This window comes from Cupressus sempervirens, chromosome 6 (genome assembly GCF_028749045.1).
Source record: "Cupressus sempervirens isolate cs-2001-9-10 chromosome 6, ASM2874904v1, whole genome shotgun sequence".
NCBI lineage: Eukaryota > Viridiplantae > Streptophyta > Pinopsida > Cupressales > Cupressaceae > Cupressus > Cupressus sempervirens.
This window is the reverse complement of record NC_143123.1, coordinates 39,117,926-39,143,962: the sequence shown is the minus strand read 5'-3', so window position 1 is coordinate 39,143,962 and position 26,037 is coordinate 39,117,926.

The window sequence follows — 26,037 nt, the reverse complement described above, 5'->3', positions numbered from 1 at the left end:
ATACCTTTCTTGACTTGAATTTATTCAAGTGTATAAACAACAATACTTATAGCTTATATCCAATACTTTTGTGAAACACTCTTCCATCATTAGTGTTCTTGCATAATCCATGATTGTTATATTTCTTTTTTCAACTATCCCATTCTGTGGCAGATTCCTTGGTAAAAACATTTGTCTCTTAATTCCTTTGTCATTATAGAATATGTTGAACTCATCTGATATGAATTCACCTCCTCTATCTAATCTCAAATATTTTAAACTTTTGCCCGTTTCCTTTTCAACTGTAGTCAAATACCACTTAAACATTTGAAAAGCATCAAATTTTTCTTTAAGAAACATCATAGTCCTCAGTCTAGAGAAATAATCAACAAATAAGATAAAATACTTGTTACCACAATATTTTTGCACTCCATTAGGACCACATAAATAAGTATGAACCAACTTTAAAATATCATCAAAAGAAAAGGTCTTGCTCTTGAAACTAGACTTTGTCATTTTCCCCATTTGATATTGTTTGTAGATCACTTTATCAATTTTTCTCAATCTTGGAAATCCTCTTACTCTTTTCATCTTAGTAATGTTCACTAAATTATCAAAATTCACATGATACAATCTCTGATGCCATAACCAAACATCTTCAAACTGTACAAATAGACATGTATCACTAGATAGGTTTAAGTAGAACAAGTTACCTCTTATTTTCTCTCTACTTCCAATTATTTCACAAGTAGCATCATAGATATTTTCCTTCTTGTTTTGGAATTCAAATCGGTAGTATAAACTATTCAACTATGCCAAACTCAATAGATTATAAATAAGACTATAAAGCCAATATGCATTGTCACATATGATCTTATCATTCAATATAATTGATCCTTTACCTTTCATATAACATGGTGCATCATTTCCAAATTTAACACTATTTCCATTATAATTTTCTAGCTTTTCAAGCTTGTATCAACAATCATATGATATAAGCAACCACTATCAATTATCCATTTATCATTCTTACTCACATGTAAGATTAAAGCAATTTTATCATCTTTACTAGATTCATCTTTCATTGCAACATAAACAACTTCTTCATCATAATCATCATAATCACTATCATAACCATCTTCTTCAATAATATAAAAAGTTTTCTTACCTTTTCCCTTGTAGTCTTTATTACCTCGATTGTCTCTCCTTCACTGATATTTATTTCCTTTCCTTTCCTCTTTCTCATCTCTATCAGGGCATCTTGGAGCAATATGACCAAATTTGTTACATGTAAAACAAATTATAGGAAGTTTACCTTTGTATTTTCCTTTTCCTTTTGGTAGCCTTCTAGTCAATAATTCTTCAAGACCAGCAAGATCATCATCTAATTCACTATCACTATCACAAGTTTACTCCTTTTGTTTCTCCTACACCCATCAAGTGTTAGTTGAGACTCAAAAGAAAATTCAACAGTAGTAGGTGTATTATTATCAAATTTTGACAATTCAAATGCAGTAAGTCTACCAACTAGACTATCTAAGGTCAAATAATTACCAAGTGTACATCTAGAAGTTCTTGTATTATAGAAACTAAAACAATATAAATATGAAATAAAGTTATGAATACTTTTCTGATCACAGTCTCATCAATTATGTCTCCTTTAACACCTTTTATTGCATTTACCTACATTTTCCATCTTTTTTAGGGGTCAAAATTGAAGCATTGCACAAGAGCTTAGAATTTTCATTACCAGTCCTCTATCAAGTAGCTCCTACACTTGTTTACTTATCTCTACATTTCGTAGGATTGTTAACTTATAAGCAACCTTTTTGGACAATGCAACACTTCAAATTAGGCCTATTTGATGACTTATGCTCCTCATAGGTAGAAAACCTTCAGATTATTCCCCTACAATGATACTAGCAAATTATTCAAGAAAACTAGCCACTTATTTTGGTATAAGTTCCTGCTTCTTAACATCTTGCTTGGGATTGACCACCACTACATGCCCCTAGAAATCCTCTTCCTCATTCATACTCAAGAATTATTTACCACTAACCAACATTAAAGAAGTTTCTCCCTTCTCTTTGCAATACTACCTAGATTTTAAATTTTCTGCCTTTCTTGGAAATTAGGTACATATTCTTCTCCCCGTCATGTTGAGCTTTCACATCAAAAATTCCAAGGCCTCCCCAAATCAATTTAAATGCATGAATAAGGATATTCTCACAAAATACCCTATCCTTATACTCACCTATTTCAAATTCCACCCAAGCCTTCTAGAACTTCAATAATATATCTCTATTTCTTATTTAGCCAGGAAATCTTGTGGGGTGATGTATGAGGTATCTTCGTAATCTTATATTTTTCTACCATTTTAGTATAGAAAACATTCTCAATTGAACTTGAATCCATTGTAATTTCGCATAACTTACCATAGGCCTTACGTTGAATTCTAAATAGAGACTTCCTTTATGGTGTCTCTTATTTCAAAGGGGCCTTCAAGAGTGTCCTTTTAATCATCATGTTCTCCCCATTAGTTATCGGTGCTACACTCCCAATTGGAGAATTCACATTACTACTATTTCCTTTATCCTCTACTAGTAACTAGTTTCTTCCATCTTGTTGGTTCCCAAAACCATAGATTGGCAATCCAAGAGCTTATCAAATCTCCAATAGGATTCCACAATCAATTTTTGCCAACGAACATTAATCACCTTGATCCCCCTACACTTTAGGCTTCACTAAACCTTGGCAGATAAACCTTCACTCCAAACCTGATCACGTGATCCAAAAATTTTCTATACTAAATTTAAGTTTTTTGAGTTCTTTGGTTGGCAAGGCCCTCAAACTCGATCAAAATAAAGTTGAATGCTTGCTTGAAATAATTGAATGTTTTGTATAGTATTTGTAAATATGTAATGTCCCCACCAATAGGGTTAGTTAGGGACAAGTAATACATACAAAATAAATGTTAGAATCACAATAATAATAAAACTAACTATATTTTTCTACCCTCTAAGTTAACCCCAATCTTAAGCACTTCTCCAGATCGAGCTTCTTAGCTCATAGCTACCTCACCATCATCCCGAGAGTGTACCCCTTAAGATTCTTCTTGGATGGACATCCTCTATCCAATGCCAATGACATATGCATATGTTTGACAATATCATAATATTCTGGCACATCAATTATTGGCCATGACAAACAATGAAGATCTTAATATCTCCATGCTCCATGTTTTGATATTGATTCTCGGCCATGGTGGACAATGTAGCTCTTAATATCTCACATGCTCCATGCTTCAAGTTCCCATTGATTCTCGACCATGGTAGACAATGGAGATCTTAATATCTCCATGCTCCATGCTTCGAGTCTCATTAATATCCATGGTGTTAACCTCATGAAATAACACAATACTATCCACAAGTATGATTCATAAAAATAAATAAATACATAAACATAATTAAACAAATATAATCCATAAACATACCTTTCTTATCTTCTTCTTTTTCAAGAGTCACAACCTTTCATAATACAAATCTTTTGGAAATTCACAACACTTCATAGTTATAACCCTTTCGAAAAATCACAACATTTCATAACTAAAATCCTTTGGAAAAATCCCAATCAGTTATAATTCCAATATTTTTGAAGGGTCACAACTATTCATAATTATGACTCTTTCGAAGGTTCACATCCTTTCAATATCATTCATACCTTTTCAAAAAGTCACGTCCTTATTTTCTTCATGATATTACTCTCCTCTTCCATTTTTCCTTTTTGAACTCCTCTCTTCTCCTCTTCTATTTTTCCCTCTCTAAAATAAACTCTCCTCTCTTTTATATCTTAATTTTAAGGAGTCATATCTATTTGTTAAATCTCTCTTGACTTTTCATTAGATTTAGTTAATTTATATTATTCTATGTTATATTATTTGTTTACTTACTTATTTGTGTTTATTATTATTTACTATGAAATTCTATTTAGAAAGTTAACATACTTTCTACAATATTGTCTCTTGTATTTAATTTTATTTCTTTATTTACTTTTTGAAAATTTATTATTTTTGAATTATTTAAGATATCATACTAAATATCATTTCATTAATAATATAGATCAAATAATTATTCTTTCCTAATTTTATAAATATAACTTTATTATCATTATTTACTTAATAACATTTTATTATTATTAAAATTCTATCTTAAAATGGAGATATGAAAGTCCGCCCTTTCTCAAATTGCTTGTCCTCAAGCAATTATATAACTTCTTCTGTTGAGTTGAAATTTATATTTCTTTTAGTCCAAATTCTTAGGTTGCTATCATGGATATGTTTGAATAATTTCTAATAGTCATTAAATTTTTATATTAGTCTTTCATATAAATTATTTTCTAAATCCCCTTTAACCCTACAAGATGGTAAGATCATGCTTTGATACCACTGTAATGTCCCCACTAATAGGGTTAGTTAGAGACAAGTAGTACTACAAAATAATTATTAGAATCACAATAATAATAAAACTATATTTTTCTACCCTCTAAGTTAACCCCAATCTTAAGGACGTCTCTAGATCAAGCTTCTTAGCTCATAGCTACCTCACCGTCATCTCGAGAGCACACCCCTTAAGATTCTTTTTGGATGGGCATTCTCTATCCAAGGCCAATGACATATGCATATGTTTGACAACCTAGGAATATTTTGGCACATCGATTATCGACCATGTTGGATAATGAAGATCTTAATATCTCCATGTTCCATGCTTCAATATCGATTCTCGACCATGGCGAACAATGTAGATCTTAATATCTCACATGCTCCATGCTTCAAGTTCACATTAATTCTTGACCATGGCAGACAATGGAGATCTTAGTATTTCCAAGCTCCATGTTTCGAGTCTCATTAATATCCACAGTGTTAACCCAATGAGCTAACACAATACTATCCACAAGTATGATTCATAAATATAAATAAATACATAAACATAATTAAAAAAATATAATCCATAAACATACCTTTCTTACCTTCTTCTTTTCCAAGAGTCACAACCTTTCATAATACAAATCTTTTGGAAAGTCACAACACTTCATAGTTATAATCCTTTCAAAAAGTCACAACACTTCATAACTAAAATTCCTTTGAAAAAATTCCAATACTTTATAATCACGATATTTTTGAAGAGTCACAACTATTCATAGTTATGACTTTATTGAAGTTTCACATCCTTTCAATATCATTCATGCCTTTTCAAAAAGTTACTTCCTTATTTTTTTCATGATATTACTTTCCTCTTCCATTTTTCCTTTTTGAACTCCTCTCTTCTTTTCTTCCTTTTTTCCTCTCTCTAAAATAAACTCTCATCCCTTTTATATCTTAATTTTAAGGAGCCATGTCTATTTGTTAAATCTCTCTTGACTTTTCATTAGATTTAGTTAATTTATATTATTCTATGTTATATTATTTATTTGCTTACTTATTTGTGTTTATTATTATTTATTATGAAATTCTATTTAGAAAGTTAACATACTTTCTACAATATCGTCTCTTGTATTTAATTTAATTTCTTTATTTTACTTTTTGAAAATATATTATTTTTTAATTATTTAGAATATCATACTAAATATTATTTCATTAATAATATAGATTAAATAATAATTATTTCCTAGTTTTATAAAAATAACTTTTTTTATCATTATTTATTTAATAACATTTTATTATCTAATTATTATTAAAATTCTATCTTAACATTGGGATATGACAAAATAATGGATTTGATGCTTGTAAGATGGAAGATATAAATTTTCTTACTTCAAATATAAATCCAATAATACTTCAATGATTTGAAAAACCAGTGCCTTTTCTTATTTGGGCAACATAGTCAACTACAATGAAAATTTTCACATACAAATTTATAAAATTCTACACACATATAATGTCAACATTGTAATAATCAAGATACACTATCAAATTTATACGCAGTCTTAGATTAGTCCAGATTGAATTTTAACTCCTTTGGTAGGGAGACAAATTGGACATAGATAGTGAAACAATTTGATATTTCACTATATCTATGTTGATTGCAATTAAGATACTAAATGACCATGTCCACTTATCTGATATTTTAAACTGTTTACGAATTTTAAAGGTGATTATAAAGGGCAAACAAAGGATGAATCCACTACAGTTTGAATCTCCCAATCTTTCAAATAACAAAATGACATTTTATTTATTATTGAAATACAATATTTAAATTTATATTACAAAGTCATATTTTAAGCTTCTTATTCCTCCATACAATTCTTCTTCTTCTTATAAATACTTCTCTGAATGTGTCCTCTTTCTCCAATGAATCATCCCTTATTTATACCTTAGATTTAGGGGGATGTGGCTTTTTAAATAAAAAGTTACATCTCTTCAAAAATGGTTCACACTTAAAAAAAAAGGATTATTAGTACTTGCTGGTAGGCTAAGTACTATTGTGACACATTTTTAATTTTAGCCTTTAACTAGTGATTAAATCTTTTGGTTTGTATGATTCAAAATTAATTGATTTTAACTTTTGTTATCAAACTAATATGTTACATAGCATAGATGCAATATTTTTAATTTTACAAACTTTTGAAAATATTTTGCTAAAATTTGATTGGGTGAATTCATTTAGCTCTTATATTGGCTGGGTTTGATGGATTGTACAGTTGATTTTTATTAAGGTGAATGTGATTCATTTTTAATATTTTTTTTTAATGTAAGTGGGTTGGTTTATATTTTTATATTTCAATATTACATTTTTTTATAATATAATTTTTATCATTCAATTAAAAATACTAAAATAAATATTTGTTATATTATATAATCATTTAAAAAATAATATTATTATAAATATATTATAATTTATTTATAAAATAATAGTATCACATAATATACATGCAATAAAACATATATATCAATAATTATATTTGTAAAAAAAATTTAAATTTAAATTTAAATTAATATAATTATAGAAAAATATAAATATATAATATTTTTATTAATTAGAATATTTTATAAATTATAATAAATTTATTAAATTAAAACTATATTTATATAAAAACTACAGGCAAGTACTAAGCCACTATGTGACACTTATTTTTTTAAAATCAGACAAATTAAGTGCACAATCTCCTTTTAATTTAATTTTTCTTTAACATACTCATAGCATTTGGGAATAGCTTTATTGAATATTTATTATAATAACCAAAAACCTTCATTTCTATTTTAGGAAACCTTTAGCTCTTTATCAGTGGTATTCCAATTTTGATATTGTTTCATTCATATAAACTTTCCTCTCTCCCTTCATTTTGAAGATGATATATGCTCCAAGCATACCATAAATGATAATATTTAATCAATTTCCATTAACTACATAGGCCAAATCCCACAAACATGTCTCTACTTTGTTTGATTTTAATGTGCCATCTTCAGATTCAACTCAATCCATTTGTGCTTGATGATTTTTGTTGTTTGCTATCTATCTATTTAATGTCAGTCTCTGAGATATTTATCCATTGTCTTAATATATCATTCCTCTTTATACGAGTATGGACCATGAAAAAGATGTGCCAATATGTAACTGGGGCTTTCATCTATATGCTAACTACGTGAAAATTATTCTCCAAGAAGCTTCCAACCCAAGTTATTGACTAGGTGTATGAGTTACTCAATATTATAATGGCTCCTTGTTTAAACACAGTTGTAAAATTATTCTAACTGTCCATTTGTTTATATGACGTGTTTCCATTCTTACATCATTGACTAGGTTAATATCTATAATATGCTGAAGAACTTTAATTGAAAAGTAATTTCTTGACTTTTCTATATTCATCATCAATATCATGATATTATATGTTCAAATTTTTTTCAATAACTTACATCTCTTTTATCAGCTCTATCCTCTTTATTGACAACCATTTCTAGGTTTATCACATCCCTACCTTCATTTGAGGTAGTTGGTTTACTTGGACATTGATTCCCAGTGTGCCCATACTGCCAATAGTTGAAACATTTTCCGTAGAAGTTAGGAATGCTTTTGCTATCCCCCAAAGTCCCCCTTACCTCTGTTGTAGGGTCTTCTTTGACCTCTAAAATTTTGTCCCTCTCTGCTACTTTCTTCACCCTTGATGTCATTGTTTTGATTCTCATCTCTATTGTCCTATCCTCTACCAAAATTGTCTTTGCCTCTATTGGTGTTTCTACTTCCTCTACCTTTGCTACTATGATCACCCTTCCTCTTAAGCTTCTCCTTAACCCTATGAGCTAGTTGGAAGAATTCACATACTATATTTGGAAGAAATAAATTGATTTCACCCTAAATGTTGTACCTTAACCCATTCACATACCTGGCTACCAGATCCTTTTTGTTTTCATTGTGATATTCCCTCATACTCAACCTATGAAACTCTTTAGTATAGATAGCAACATCCAAATCTCTCTATCTACGACTATGAATTTTCTTTTGATCATTTCTACTTCAAAGTTTGGAGGCATTTATTTTTCTTTTATCATAGTTATCATTCTATTCCACTTGATAATGACTCTCTTACCATTCCTCTCCTTTTTAGTTTGGGTGTAATTCTACCATATTCGGGTAGAACCATCAAGTTTTGTTCTAGCACACTTAACCTTCTTTTCACCCCCCATATCATCCAAATCAAAATAGTTGTCCATAGCTACTATCCAATCAATCACCTCTTCTCCATCCATCTTTCTACTAAAAGCAAGTACTTCCACTTTGATTCCTTCTTTCTTCAACTCCTTTATTGCATCTAGAAAGGCTTTCCCAACCTGATCTTCTTTTGCAGCTAGCCTAGGTAAATAGAAGGTCATTTTTGCTCCTCAACCTCTTCTTGTTCTTCTTCTGCCTCTTCTTGTTCTTCCTCTCTACCCTATTCATCATCTTTCTTGGCCTTCATCTTGGCCAAAATTTTCTTCCATCTTCCTTCCCATCCGTCCTCAATACTCTTCTCCATTTGTTGTACTACCTTCTCAAATTATTTCACTCCTTTAGGAGACATCTTGTGACAAACATGACACAAATGACACTTGCTATGAATCTGATACCAATTTGATGCAATTAAGGTTGATACAAAGTCTAGATTTGTCTTAGTGAACTTTACAAGGCACCAATTGCTCCAAATGCAGGTCAAGACCTAAGGTAAGAGGAGGATGTTGTAATCACCTAAAAATGGTCTAGTAAACTACGAGGCCCCTTTTTGCATTTTTTAATCCCTAAATGCTAGACTAAATTCCTATTATTTATCATCTTTGATCAAATTATTTTTAAGTCAAAGTATTTTATAATTGACCACCTTATCTTAAGTTCCTATTGTTGGAATCTCTAACTATTGTTGTCTATTAGTGTTAAACACTTAGTCATATACTAGGCAGAGTTAGATGGTCATCATTGTGACTAAGGTACACTAAATAGGATGAGTTATGAGATAGATGTGTATATAAACATTTATATATTGAGCTCTATAGGAGCCAAGCAAGTCTCTTGTCACCGAGTATTTTCAATGTAAGCTGAGTCTAATGTTAACCGAGTAGTTCAAGCACATTGAAGCTAAGTTACACAGAAGGTGCTGAGCATAGTAAATACTGAGTGTCAACAACATATACAGTGAATGTTGAGTATTAGAGACCATAAGTGCTGAGCAACACAGGATACAAATTCAAGTTAGGAGTGATACAAACTTTGAGGTAAACAATTTTAGGCCGACACAAGAAAGATATTTAATACTTGTAGAGGTTGTTACAAAGAGTTTTACATGTTTTATGACATGGATCACATAACCCTATGTTCTGTGATGAATGAACTAGATGAAGAGGAAAAATCAAGGAAGCATCTAGAGAATTATTTATGAAATCTATAAATAGAGAAGATCTAGACCTATTTTGATATAGAAAGAGGTGAAATGTATGGCACGACATAAAGGAGCAAACAAGCTATTCATGCAATCATAGATAAAATTAAGTGTGATAGTGTGAGCACTATAAAATAGGAAAAGAGGTCAGAGAAGTGACCTTATTAAAGTAGTGAAGGTAAAAAAAGCTATATGAAATTAGAAATCAAATCAGACTGAAGGGAGGATATCCAAAAATAGCTTATCAGAGCAGACCAAGGATCAAGTACTGATTAGTTTTAATAGATTGAGTGAGGGATAATCTCTTAAAAAATTAGTCTTTACATATTTGATATGGTCAAACATTGTAACCCTAACATGTTAACTTTATTACTATATAGTGACGATTTGTGGGTGTCATCCCCACCCTAGTTTAACCTTCACCTTAGAGGGTTTATGGGTACCAAATATTTGTGTCATGTGATTACTTTCCATGCATGTGATTGATAGATTAGATCTATATGTTATTATAGTTTTATTAAATAAGTTATGCATGCAATTGGATGCACTATAGTATTGTAAAAATGTTAAAAGTGTTACAAATTTTGATTCACCCCATCCCCTCTCAGTATCTTGGTTTCCAATTAAGATTTCCAACACCTATTTAATTAAAATAAAACTTCCCCTTTTAATTAAATAAAAATTCCAAAGTCCCTCTTATCCTAAGTGTGCACATGAAAATGATTATTCTTATTTTAAAGATAAAAGAAAGATATTTTGTCTACACTTGAATGCACACTTTCCAAGGCAATTGGAATCTTTTTTCTCCTCCACACATCTTTTTCCTCTTAAACATAACTATTGATCTTGTCTCTCAAGATTCTTGTGCATCAAAGACAACACGAGGATAATTCTCCATCATAGATTTTGCCCCTTAATCTCTATCTTGAATTTTTCTTTATAATGATACTCTCTCCCCACTCCCTCATAATCTTAGATATTCATGTTAATGTTATGTAGCAGGACTTACTCTAGAGCACTTGGAACACTCATTACACTCTTGGTATTCTTGCATTGTTGAAGCATCTTACACCTTATGATAGCATAGCCTTCATCATAGCATAGCTCTTGCATTGTTAGCTTAGATCATTAATTTCTTGCAAGTAGATCAGACTTTACTTTTCTTGCATTGCATCTGTCACTCTAGATTAGTTTGCATCTCATTTAGGTTGCATCTTCATTTGAATCTCTTGTTCTATGGCACACCTTGCAAGGGTATTCTAACTAGGTTCATTTGAGAACCACTACTCCTTGATTCTTGCAAATCATGGATAGAAAGATATAAGCCACCATTCAAGACTCCATTTCCCTTGGAAATCTAGGGTAGAAGGGTATATAGAAGTGTGCAACATTTTGTGTATGCATTTTTGGTGTCTAATGTTGGGATCCGATTAGATTTTCAGCTCCATTTTCTTGCATTTAATTTCTTATATTTTAGTTGCATTTCCCATTTATATTTTTTTCATAGCCACTTATTGGATCTAATCAAGTGGTTTTGCAAGGTTCTCACTTTATTTTTAAGGCTAACCCTTGTGCAAATTGACTTGAAGGCAAAAGTCCTAGGTTTTGAAAGATTTGATGATATCTTTCAAATGACTTGGTATCTAGATCTAAATTTTATTTATAGGTTAGAGATGGATTAGTTCAAAATTAAGGTTTTTCTAATATGATTTTTATGTGAGTTATAATTTTTTCTTTATTTTAAATGAAAATAATTTCTAGTCACAAATCAATGAATATTTTGGAAAAAATTACATTTTCAGAAAGGTCTAAGAATTCTACAAGGGGTTAATTCTTTGAGTTTTTAATTTAGATGCAATAAAATAGTTCAAAAACTCGATCTAGGAAAACTGGTCTATTTTGGAAAAATGGGCCCCAGGAAACAAATCAAGAGCTATTGCTAGAATTCTTGCATTTTTCAAATCTCTCTAATTTTAAAAAGGGGTCTCTTCTTTACATTTCTATTTTTAGAGTCGAAATCATATCATAAAAATCCAATCTTGTTGACTAGGTAAAAAAGACCAAAAAATTTTAAAAAATATATTTAATAGTTAACTTGCACTTAATTTTCACATAGTTTAATGCATAATATGAGTTTTCACTTCATTTGGGATCAAATAATACAATGTATCATCATATTTCTTCATGATTTCATACACTTGATTCAAGTTTGTGAAGGCAACTTGGAGGTCAAAAGAGCGAAAAAATGAAAAAAAATTGGAAATCGTGAAATCAAGGTGCACACATTCCAAAAATTACTATTTGTATTGTAAATAGTGACCATTTTCTTCTTTTTATTTTAAAATCATTTCTTATTTTTGGTCAACCTGTTTGTTGTGTTTTCCCAACATTGAAAAAAAAGGCATAAAATCAATCATTCACTCTTGGATTTGGGCTTAAAATGAACCCCTTTGGCTTTTAATCCCCAAGATTTTCTTATTTATATTTTCTTCTTACATCATTGTCAAGGAGTTTGAGGATATAATAAATAAGGGATCTTGCTTTTTAATTTAGGGGGCTACCTAGAGAAGTGATCACTCTAGAGGACAACCTCAATTCCAATGTTCTAACGAAGTATAAATAGTGAGGCTTGAATCTAAAGAATGACCTCTTGAAAGTAGCAATATTGTCAATCTTGGCTAAGCCCAAAACACTTTATAACTTTGGGAAGTGAAGGTGGAGACCGGGTTCCCATATCCTCTTAATTGTTTGATAGTATTCTCTTTCATTTACGGATTTGGGCCTCACATAACTTGTGTATATCGAGGACATCTCCTAGCTACGATCGTGCATCTAGTAGAAACATGAATAAGTTGTTGGTGTGTTTGATGTTCTTGAATATTTAAAACCTTATGCTTTTGGAACAAAATAGGATCAACCAAATTGAGCCTTAGATATTTTCCCTTTTCCATGATTTCATTGTGTATTTTTATTCCAAGAAATCCCAATTTTTATGTTATTAAACTTCAAAAAGTAGTTAAAAAAAACATTAAACTCTAAAAAAAAATAAACATTAAAAAATTATCTTTTCCTCCAAGTCAAAATGTCCAAAATAGTCAACCATCACAACAACAAGACAAACAAGTGGGGTCAAACTTTCCAAATTGAGCTTAAACGTTGTCAACTTAACTTCTTCACTATCATTCTTAGCTCTTTTTATTATTTGTTCTTGTCTTAGTATATTAGGATTATCATTTTCCAAATAGTTAGCTTAAGCTACTTGACTACACTCTTGGTTAGTGAATTTCTTACTTGTCCATCTTGGCTTATTATCCTTTTTGGATCTTTTATCTTATCTTTGCTTGCTCACAAGTGTCGTACATAGGGTATTTATCCATAGCTTGGGCATCTTGTGACAAGTTATCATTGTTATCTCTTTTATGCTTTATTACCTTGGATAAGTGGACACTTTTCTTGCTTCATTTGAAAATTAAGGACACTCTAGCTTTTCCATCAAATTCTTCTACTCTCTTTCATGATTTAGTTTTCATCCAAAGCTATGCGATTCAAATCTTTTTCTACCAACCCTCAACCAAGTCTAGATGATCTAGAGTTCCTTGATGACCTTAATAAGTTTTCATACTTGCACTCATACTATGAAGAAACTAAAGAGACAACACAAGTATATTATTCCTACTTCATTAGGTTCATTAAGAACATGCTAAATTTCCAAGCACACTTTAAAATAATGGTAAAGGAAAGAATAAAATTATCACATGTGCTTCCCTTAAGCTCTCAATATTCATATAAGTCATCTTGTTCAAGATCAAATTCATCCTCTTCTTCTAGGTCTACATGCTCTAGCTCTTCAAAACATCATTCATATTCTTCCTTTAAACCTAAGCGTAACTTCACACCTTTGGCAGACTCTTATGATGTGATGCTCAAGACGTTAGTTACAAACAAGATCATCACTTTACCATACAAATCTAGACCTTATGAACTTGAAGTAAAACCTAAGTGGTGGAACGATGATCACTATTGTGGCTGCCATAGAAACAAAGGTCATAAAACTGAAGATTGTGTTGAATTGAGACATAAAATCCAATGTCTCATTGATGATGGGTTAGTTGTTGGATCCCCTACATACTCATGTGATAAGGATACTTCTCATGAGAAAGATCAAATTGTTAAACCTATGTCTAGTAATGGTCCCCTTGTATCCTCTAATTATTCCAACACTTATGCATCTCCTAAAACATCAAAGATTTTCAACATGGCCCCATCAAAAAAAGAACCCAATGCTTTTCATATTGACTAGGCGTACCCTCAAGGGCTCCCTCTAAAATAAAATCAAGCTAATCCACATTTGGATGCAAACCTTTTCAATGCTACTAAAACTAAAGATACTAAACCTTCATGCTTTATTATACCCATCATACCTACTCTAAGCAATCCTCTGTTACCTCTTCAAGAGCCTATCATGCAAATCCAACTTCTCCCTTGTCCTTAGAAGAGGCTCCATGTCAAGAGGACTATCAAAAATCTAAAGAAAAGAGTATGAAGAAAGATCAAGATAAAGAACCCTTTCATCTCCTTCAATATTTCATCCCTTCATGTCATGAAAAACATATCCCTCCATATCCTAGGTCTTTTCCATCTCCTACTAAAGATCAAGATATCACTTCTACCATTTCTACTAAGCTTATTTTAAATCAAGAGAAAAGTTCTCTTCACACACTCTTTAAAGAAACTTTTCAAGATCAAAGTTCCCCCTCATTCCCTTGTAGTACTTCTTCATATTCACCTCATACATCCCCCATTCTTCCTAATCCTTTCTATAAGAATAAATATCTTCAAGCTTTAGTTTATCTTATCAAAGAAGTTTGTCCTATCAAATCTACTCATAAGTTTATTGGTAGCATTGTCCACATTTCTCACTCTAAAAATTCTAATATCCCTATCCATTATCCATTTGTATCTTCCAAATCTATCCTTGGTCCTTATCCATCAAAGCTTAGCCTTCAAACCTTCCATTTACTTTGGGTCCTTACATTCCACCATCTCCTATACCTTTCACTCTAACCTCATCATTCTCTTCTCTCATCATACCTCAAGATAAAAAAAGATATGCATCCTTCACAAATTTCCATCCAACCATCCATATGAACCTTCCATATCAACCTCATCCATCCACAAATCCCAAGTCTTTAGGAGGTAATTTGGATGTACAACATAATAATAAACACAAGAATCCATTTACAAATGAAGAGCAATATGCCCTATCTAATCGACATATGAATACAAAGAAAGATAAAAGATCAAGAGACCATAAAGGTCCACTAACCAAAGAGAAAAATCAGAGAAACATATTTATAATTTTGCAACTTTGTAACATTTTTGTAATTTTGCAAATTTTTGATAATTTATGCATCAAACCATGAGAGACACCTCTAAACATATCCAAATGACACAAAAAACATGCAAAACACCTTATCACATCATATTCTACCAAAAATATGATTTTTGATGATATGTTGATCAAGGTTGACTTCCATTTACCAAAGAGAAACTATGCATAAAGTGATGTAATAACTTGACTAATGACAACAACTCAACATGAAATGACTTCCAAATGCAATTTTTCCCACATGCAAACACCTAATGATCAAAAATCCAAATTTGAAGGCGAAATCGACATGATTCCTCATGAGGCACGTGCACCAATTTTCTTAGGTTGACTTGTACTTGGAGATCTAGGAAAAATAGGGTTTTCTATTTTGACCACAAATCTACTTCAAATCTTCAATCACAATGGAAGAATGTTAGTTTTTAGGGATAAAGTTATTTTTCCTCATTTCTTTTTGACATAAGTCATATTCCTTCTTTTTCTTTGGTATCTTAGATCTTATATCATATATCATTTGGGTTGTACATGTGCATAAATTTGATTTTCTGAGGCAAATTGGACAATTCAATTCAATTAAATAATATTTTGAATCTTAAGGTTAATGAACATTGCATGAAAGAGGACTTGGTTGTTAAGATTAAGCTCAGAAAAAAATAACAATTACATGAAAATATAAAAAATATTAGAATATAATAGATCACACAAAAAAGAACATAAGACACCAAGATTTAATGTGGTTCACCCAAACCTTGGGCTACACCCACCAAACAACAAGTCCAATATTATTACAATCTCATTACAATCTATAATCCCTTACAACTCAATATCACCGCAAGAAGCAATTTTTACATCACACATAGTGAAAAAATCCCTAACCCTAAGCCCTTTTATATAAGTATTTTTTCTACTTTAGGGTTAAATTAAGTTACAACATGTTGACCATAAAATACTGACAAAATAGCCCCACACCCCATCGAAGAATTATGGAGTATGTATAGTACTTCCCTAATCAGTCACCACAAACTAACAATCTCCCATTTGGGGACTAATCATGCTCCACACTAAACAATAATCTCCTACTTGAAGACTAATCCTATAGCTATGTTGCTACTTCACGAGGCTACCACTAGATCAAACCACCCTGGACTTTGCTGTTCAATTATTCTATTCAGTCTAGAAGACCAACCGAAGCTAAAGAGGAGTTCAAATTCTCCCTTATCACTATCTTTGTAAACATATTCATTGGGTTTTCATTTGTATGTATCTTGTCTAGATTTAACTATCCATCATCCAAAAATGACTGAATGAAATGGTACCACAACTGTATGTGTTTTGTCTTTGAATGCAGAGCTAGATTCTTCACAAGATGAATGACACTTTGACTATTTGTAAACAAATAATTATCCTTCTGAGGGTTCCCCAATTCTTCCAAGAAGAAATGAAGCCATATCATCTCCTTGGCTACCTCTATAGCAGCAACATACTTTGCCTTTGTAGTGGATAAAACATTAACCTTCTGCAATCAAGAAACCCAGCTCACGACTGCCTTACCAATAGTAAATACATAACGTGTAGTACTCTACCTGGTATCAATATCCCATACCAAATTTGAGTCAACATATCCCTGTAAATTAGTAGTAGAGCCCCCAAAGTGTAAACACTTATTGGATGTACCTCTCAAATATCTAAGAATTTTTTATATTGCATTCCAATGTTCAATTTCAGGATGACTCATATACCTACTAACGAATCCCACTGCATGCTCAATATTTGGCCTTTTACATACCATGGCATACATCAAGCTTCTTATAGTTGAAGCATAATTTACCTTGGATATCTTATCGTTCTCTTCTTGTGTCTTTGGACACATCTCCTTAGTCAACTTCAAATGACTAGGTAAAGGTGTGTCGATAGCTTTAGCATTCTCCATAGAGAAACATTGCAACACCTTCACAATATAATCAATGTGAGATAATGTCAATTTCTTAATATTCCTATCTCTATAAATCTTCATACCAAGGATTTTTTTGCTACCCCTGAATCCTTCATAGAAAATGCATGTGCTAATTGGTGTTTCAACTCTTTAATGTGATCTATGTTAGACCTAGCTACAAGCATATCATCAACATATAAACATAAAATAATATAGTTGTCATCATACAACCTCTTAAAACAAATAAAATGATCTGAATGACACCTACTATATCCATGGTCATGCATAAAACTGCCAAATTTTAGATACCATTTTCCAAGGTACTTGCTTCAAGCCATATAAACTTTTCTTTAACCTGCACACTAAGTTCTCCTTACCTTTGGCCTCAAATCCTTGTGGCTATGCCATATATATCTCTTCATCCAAATCACTATGAAGGAAGGCTATTTTAACATCAAGCTACTCCAAATACAAATCTTTAGTAGCCACAATACTTAAAATAGTACAAATAGAAGTCATTTTAACAACTGGAGAGAATATCTCATCAAAATCAATTCTTTTTTTCTGTGCAAATCCTTTTACCTCTAACCTAGCTTTAAGTCTTTTCCATCCTCTTCTTTCAACCTATAAATCCATTTATTCTGTAAAGCCCTTTTACGCGCAGGCAACTTGCATAAATCCCATGTCTTATTTTTTAGCAAAGAGTCCATTTCATCTTTCATTGCAGACTCCCACTAAATCTTAGTATCCACCTGCACAACTTCATCATAACATTCAGGTTAACTAGCATCTGTTAGTTAAATAGAGTACAAAGAAGGAGAAAATCTTTTTGGAGGTCTACTTAGCCTTGTTGACTCTATAACATTCACTAGGGGGTGTGTGATATTTGTTGTTGCAGTTGTTGCACATCATGAGGAATTGCTGGAACATCAACTTTTGGGGTATCATCCAACAATACATAATCATCTTCTTTCTTCGTATGTTGCTGCAACAAATCTTTGTACAACACTTTCTCATTTAATATGACATTTCTGCTTATTAAAATTTTACAATTTTCAAAATCTCAAAGCTCATAACCAAATTGATTAATGCCATATCCAAAAGATATACATTAAAAGAATAATTCACATTCTTATCACTCCATGCTTCCTCTGGAATGCCACAACCCAAGGGAGTAGAGGGACTTTTATTAATCAAATATACAACAGTATTGACAACCTCCACCCACATGTTTAAGGGAAACCCTGCATGAAACCTCATGCTCCTTATGCACTCCATTATAGTCCTATTCATGCATTCAACCACTCCATTTTCCCGTGGAGTCCTTGAAATAATTTTCTATCTACGAATATCATTAGTGGAGCAATAATATTCAAATTCATGACTAGAATACTCACCACCATTATCAGATCTAAGACATGTTAATTTATTACTAGTCTCATTTTTAACCAAGCATTTCCATTTCTTAAAAGTTTGAAATACATCAAATTTCTGTCTAAAGAAATAAACCCATACTTTTCTTGTTGCATCATTAATAAATGTAACATAATAATGAGAGTCACCAAGGGAAGATAGCTAAGCTAGTCCCCATACATCTGTATGTACAAGCTCTAATCTCTCACTTTTCATTTCCTTCCCAATCTTCACAAAACTCACTCTCTTTTGTTTTCTATACACAAAAATTTCAAAGATGTCCATATTAACATATTTTAGACCTACCAAAACTTGCTTTGAATGAAGTACTTTCATACCTTTCTCACTTATGTGTCCAAGTCTATTGTGCCATAGCAGTACATCCGAATCTACAGAAACTGTTTATTCTCCCTGCTCAACTGCAACAATTGTTCTCGAACATTCATTTTTCTTTGAAAAAATCAAAGTAGAAGGAACAATATGACCTGTACAAAGATATCCAGTGCCTACTTTCACATTGTTTGCTACTATAAGGGAACCTTTTGAAACCTTCCAATTTTTATCATTAAAAGTAAGTACACAACCCTCATCACTGAGTTTCCCCACGAAAATTAAATTCCTACTCAGCCTTGGAATATGTCCTACCTCATGTAGTAGCCAATGATTCCTATTTTGCAACTTAATCTTAACTTTTTTCTTTCCAACAACCTGACAGAGTTCATTATCCCCCAAATAAACAAGCCCAAAATCCCCTTGGATATAATCAATAAAATGTAAGGAAAATTGCAACAGATAATATAACTATTTCCACATAACCCATAATAGATATGAAATAAACAGAGAATTAAAATCCACATGCAAGAGAATAGACAACATACCCACAAAAATTGTGATACAAGATATACCCTTGGAAACCCTCATTGAGGGAAAAATTCAGCCTCCAAAAGCATCCATCACCATGTATTATTCAACAAAAATACCATTGCAATACAACCATGGAAGCTTTCAAAGACATAGCCACAATTGAGCAATCCATGTGAACAAGCATGAATCCACACATCCCATACCATGCTTCCAAGCTTCACAAATGCTCCCTTGGCTAACCTGTCAAGCCTTGTCCCGCTCGACTCTTGCCTTTTTCTCTTCTCACTCACCAACAACTACCCTTGTCGCTGCTTATATAGTAGTAAGTCCCACAAAACCACCAAGTGGTATTACATAAACCATTTGATAAAACCATGTGCTACCTAACCCACTAACCCTACATTTAATATTGGGCATTTAATTCTTTTCCTCAATATTAAATAATTACATGAAATATTATCACAATGTTACAATACAACTCATCAAGTATATCCCATGGGAATCTTTAAATGTTACACATCCATCTAGGTACAACATTACATAATAAAACAAAATAATACAATATAATAGTATTATGCAATGTGTGCAACACCAATTATCTCAACAATCTCCCACTTGTATACATTGCATAGGGTCAATTTGTAGCCACATATATGAACAAGGGAACAATCCCTCCTAGCACATCCACCATCATGGATCAAAGAACACCATGTGCTCCATCTTGGTACCCACAACAAAATCAAAGTATCCAATATCTCGAATATGAATGATGCCACCTCCTATTATGACATTGCCACTGGACATACATAGAAGCCATCCAAAGAGAAAGCCACCCAACCTGTCACATTAGAAGATCATAAAATCTTGTACCAACTAAAATGCAAAGCACAAAAAATTGATCGAAAGGTAATCACATGTATCCGTAGTTGTCAAAATATCCATAGCTAAAATAGCACCCATAGCAAGTGCCAAATCCATTAAACCATACCTCCAAAGGTATACCAAGTGAATCTCATATCATCAACATATCCAATTTGTAACCTACAATCACAAGCCTCAAGAGCGATACCTAACACATATATACCACGAAGCTCCCACTACAAAAGATAATTTCAAATCTATTACCAATGTACTCAAAACATTTCAAAGAAGTGAATCCATGTAGTCTCAAGGAAATCCACAATACATATACCAATAACCTTCAAGAATAACTCTCATAACAAGTCCCCAATAGTCTCCCAAGCTCTCTACACCAATAGAAGAAAGAGATAAAGGAATAACCATGTCATCTCTCACATGACATATATGAACATAAACTAGTGATCAAAATCTTTAACCAATCTCAAATCCAATGTATGTGAAACCAAACATCCAGGAAGATAACCAAGACCAAGAGAAACCATGCAAATCATAACCTGTATCATGTCCTTCGACACACACCTCTAGATGTAAACTATGCAAGTATGATCTCCTCCATAAAAATTCAACAAGAAGCCTCAACAACACCCAAACCATACCATATAACGAATCATGGATGTAAGCCTCTCACAAGAAGATCAAACTCATAACCATTTCTAATCCAAGTAATATGCCCAATATAAAACCATCTCTCAAACTCAACCATCATTATAACATATGCAAATGGAGATAACCAATGCTAAACCATCTCTCAAATAGACCCGCCAAAACTAACTCATGTACCATAGCTCAAGATCCATATCCATGAAAGACAAGCATAAATATAATGCAACTAAGAGAAACAATGGGTTATAACTCTCAAGTAGCAAACCACCGAGTAGACCAAGATTGGGGAATGTGAATGCTCATCAAGATATCCAAGTCTTCAACCAAGACTCAACTAAGAACAATCTCTTCTCAAGTTCATATCATGTGACTACCTGTTGGACTTTCTGTTGAAACCATCAACTATCCCAACAAATACTTCTCTAATCCAAGAGAAATAAGCATCACCACTATCTCTAAGTATCCACGAACACCTGTAACCAATCAATCCATGCCAACTTCAAATGCAACATAGCAATATCATGAAGTATCCAACTTATGATCAGTGTACTCAATACTAAGAAACTAAACCAAAATCAATGTCAAAGTTCCAACCATGGCCTCAAGAACATAAACATGACAACATGATCAACCGTCTCAACCAAAAGAGATAACATGCTCCATATGAACATACTATAACATGTCACAACTCTAAACACGTATCAAGAGTATACGATGACATAAAAAATGAAACCATCCTCACACCAAGGATAACATGCCAAATGAAAGCATAAATGACAACATTACCAAGAACTCTATAAGTCCTCAAGATGCAACCATCTCTACACACCATGAAGAAAACCATCTCCATATACCTTAAAGATACTTTTGTAGCAACAAGATCTAAGACAAACCTCCAACATCTGCAAAAAGTCAATAAATATATCAATGGCAAAAAACTCCCACTCAACCGTGGTACCAAATCACCTATGGCATCATAAAATCCATCTCCTACATGAAGATCCTCTAGGTCTACACTCACACAACCAAAGCGTCAATACCAAGTGAAACCAAGATCTCCAAACCAAGAAGATACAAATCAAACCAGGAACTAATCCTATGCCATCACCCCATCACTATCAAAATCTCCTACTAAACCATGTATCCAAGCTATCCATGACATCATGATAAAAACACCATCCTCTAACCATGAGAATCAATCGAGAGATCAAACCATCAAGAACTCAAAGTGTACATCACGAGCTCCTAAAAAAAAACCAAATAACCATGATCCTCAACCAAAAAGATATACCACTATAACCAAATCAATAATCCAAACCAATGAATATCAAGAATTTACTTGTATATCCAATCATATCATGCCAAAATCTATAGCACTATGATCACATCCATGAACCAAGCATCTGAATCTCAATATATCCAACCTGTTAGCATAAAATAGTCAATCACAATCCTCCACCATGATTGTACCTGGTAACAACATCTCATCCCTTCTACATGAAGAAAAATCAACAAATCATGTGACTTAGGGCATAGACAACCCAAATCCAAGCCACCAATATGAATATGCATCAATAATGAAAGATCAATGGGCAAAGACAATCCATATCCAATCCATAAATGCAACTTGTAAGTATAGACCACTTACAACATTGCACAACTTGTAGATCAAACAAGTCATCATACATATCCAAACCAAACACTAATAACCATATCATCATTAGACCAATCTAAAATATGAACTAAGTATACAATGACATCAAATCTAAGATCTCCAATGCCAAAAACTCACAATGTTACCATAGTTAATATATACCATGATTTTTTTAGATCAATTTATCACTAAATAAACCATGCCAAATATGCACCAAATCTGAACCAATGTGTAGAGCTCTCGAAGAACTTTTGTTGACTACTCGAAGTACAAAATCTGACTCCGTATGCCCAAGTTATGCCTAATCCGTGCTCAAAATAAATAACATCTTACTTTAGGGCTCTTAAAACCTATTATTTAAAAAAATCATAGAACCAAATCTACACCAAGTTGTAGTGCTCTAAATTAGCTTTCCAATGCCTATAAGAACTCTGAAATCTGATATTCTAAGAGAAAGTTATGGCCGTTTTACTAAGACAATCTTTTTACCACTTTCACTGCGGTTTTTTTTTTTTTTTGTGACAAAAATTCTGATGGGATTAATTTTCACAGCCATCACGGGATGAAAATAAAAAACTCTTTCATTTCCTCTGAACATGGCTAAACTAGGGCATATTATATATCAAAATTTATAGAAACATTGACCCAGATCGAATGGTAAGGTCTATTTTTACCTAGGAGCTCATTTATGCAAGCTACCCCCTAAAACCCTCATTTAAATGAAACATCCAAAAAATTCTTTTGTCCAACAATTTCACATGCCCAAAATCTACCAATATTCCATCATACCAGCAAACCCCAAATCCTCAGATCTACAATTAATAACTCATATATCTTGCCCTTTCTTTTATCCTCTCATGTATTCCCATGGATTCAATCTAGGGTTACAACAAAACAACCATAGCTTTGATACCACTTGTAAGGACACTAACAACAAATAATATAACTGTTTCCACATAACCCATAATAGATTTGAAATAAACACAGAATTAAAATTCATATGCAAGAGAATAGACAACATACCCACAAAAATTTTGACACAAGATATACCCTGGGAAACACTCATTGAAGGAAAAACCTAGCCTCCAAAAGCATCCATCACCATGTATTATTTTACAAAAATACCATTGCAATACAACCATGGAAGCCTTCAAAACCATAGCCACGATCGAGAAATCCATGTGAACAAGCATGAATTCACACATCCCATGCCATGCTTCCAACCTTCACAAATGCTCCCTTGGCTAACCTGTCAAGCCTTGTTCCGCTCGACTCTTGCTTTTTGATCTTCTCACTCACCAACAACTACCCTTGTGGTTGCTTATATAGTAGCATGTCCCACAAAACTACCAAGTGTTACTACATAAACCATGTGCTACCTAATCCACTAGCCCTACATTTAATATTGGGCATTTAATTATTTTTTGCAATATTAAATAATCACATGAAATGTTATCACAATGTTACAATACAACTCTATATCCCATGGGAATCTTTACATGTTGCATGTCTATTTAAGTACAACATTACATAATAAAATAAAATAATACAATATAACGATATTATGCAATGTGTGCAACACCCATTATCTCAACATAAAACAACCTCTATGATATGTAGCATGAAATGAAGTGCCAGGATCTAAAATCCATGAATCATCAATACTTTCTAAAGATAGAAGCAAAGCATCCTCTTTGTATTTGTTACTTACCATATTTGCCTCCTTGTTCACTTTTGGTTTAACTCCTTCATTTTTCTTTCAACTCCAACAATCTTTCTTCTTATGCCCTAGTTTTCCATAGTACCAATAATCATTTGGTCCTTTCGATTGAGACCTCGTTCCCTTTGACTTTCCTCCTAATTTCCAACAATTTCTAGAATTATTCCTCTATGAGTCATTTTGCCTTTGCTTTGTGCTTTCAAAGCACTTCCTGATGTAGATCCACTTGAGGTTTTCCCATAAGTTTACTCACTCAAAATAACATGAATCACATCATCATATTTTAGGATATTAGATCTAGAAACAAAATTACTTATAGCCATTACCAAGCCATTCTAGCTTTTAGGCAAAGAACACAAAATCAAGAGAGCCCTAATTTCTTCATCAAAATTAATACCCATAGAAGATAATTGACTAGTAATAGTATTAAACTCATTTAAGTGATCCACAACATATCTACCTTTTTCCATATTCATATTAAATAAATGTTTCATGAGAAATACCTTGTTTGAAGCGGAGGAATTTTCATACAATTTTGCAAGGGTTTCCATCAACTCTTCCATTGTCTTTGCTTTTGTAATATTAAATATCATTGATGGTGCCAAGCATAATTGAATGCTTCCAAGTGCCCTTCTATCTAAAATCTCCAAGTACTCATTTGTCATAGTTCCCTAGTTCTTAGTTTTCCCTTCCAATGACTTCCATAAATCCTTCTGATAAAGATAATCCTCATTTGCATCTGCCTTAAATGAAAGTTTTGCCCATTAAATTTGTCAACCCTCAGCTTACAATTGTTTTCCATCACTCCCACTCAACTGGGAGACTTTCCTATAGAGGATAACTGAAAAAACAACCTTGCTTTGATACCACTTGTTAGGATTAACCTTAGATAGAAATAAAAATTACATGTAAATTTAAACAATATTAGAAAATAATAGATCTCATAGAAGAGAACACAAGACACCAAGATTTAACGTGGTTCTCCCAAACCCTGGGTTGCGTCCATCAAACAACAAGTCCAATACTATTACAATCTAGTGATTACAACTTGATTACAATCCATAATCCATTACAACTCAATATCACCACAAGAAGCAATTTATCATCACACATAATAAATCAATCCCTAACCCTAAGCCATTTTATACAAGTATTTCTTCTTCTTTAGGGTTAACATTTGTTATAACATGTTAGCTATAAAATGTCAATAAAATTGCTCCAAATCCCACCGAGGAATTATGGAGTATGTACAGTACTTCCCTGATCAATCACAGTAAACTATCATTGGTTGCATGCTTCCTTAATGAGATTTGGGTTCAATATTGGCATCCTTTTCTCCAATTTGTGTTTTGTCAATCTAACTTGAATTGAATTGAAACTTTTTTCTGGAAGCCCCTCTTTCTCTTCTATTGAATGACTTAGTTTGAAAGTGGTTAATACATAAATTAATCTCACATAGTTTATATTGTTAAATTCATTGACACCATTTTCACCATTGAACACACATAAATTATAATATTTGCTTACCATTGTCACAAAAGCTTACACCCTTGTCCAAAGTCTTACCTAAGGAAAAGTTTGTGAAACATGGAAACAACATTTGAGCTATGCGACTTGAACTATGAGGTTGAGTCTCCAGAGAAGGCTTACTTCCTCTACTA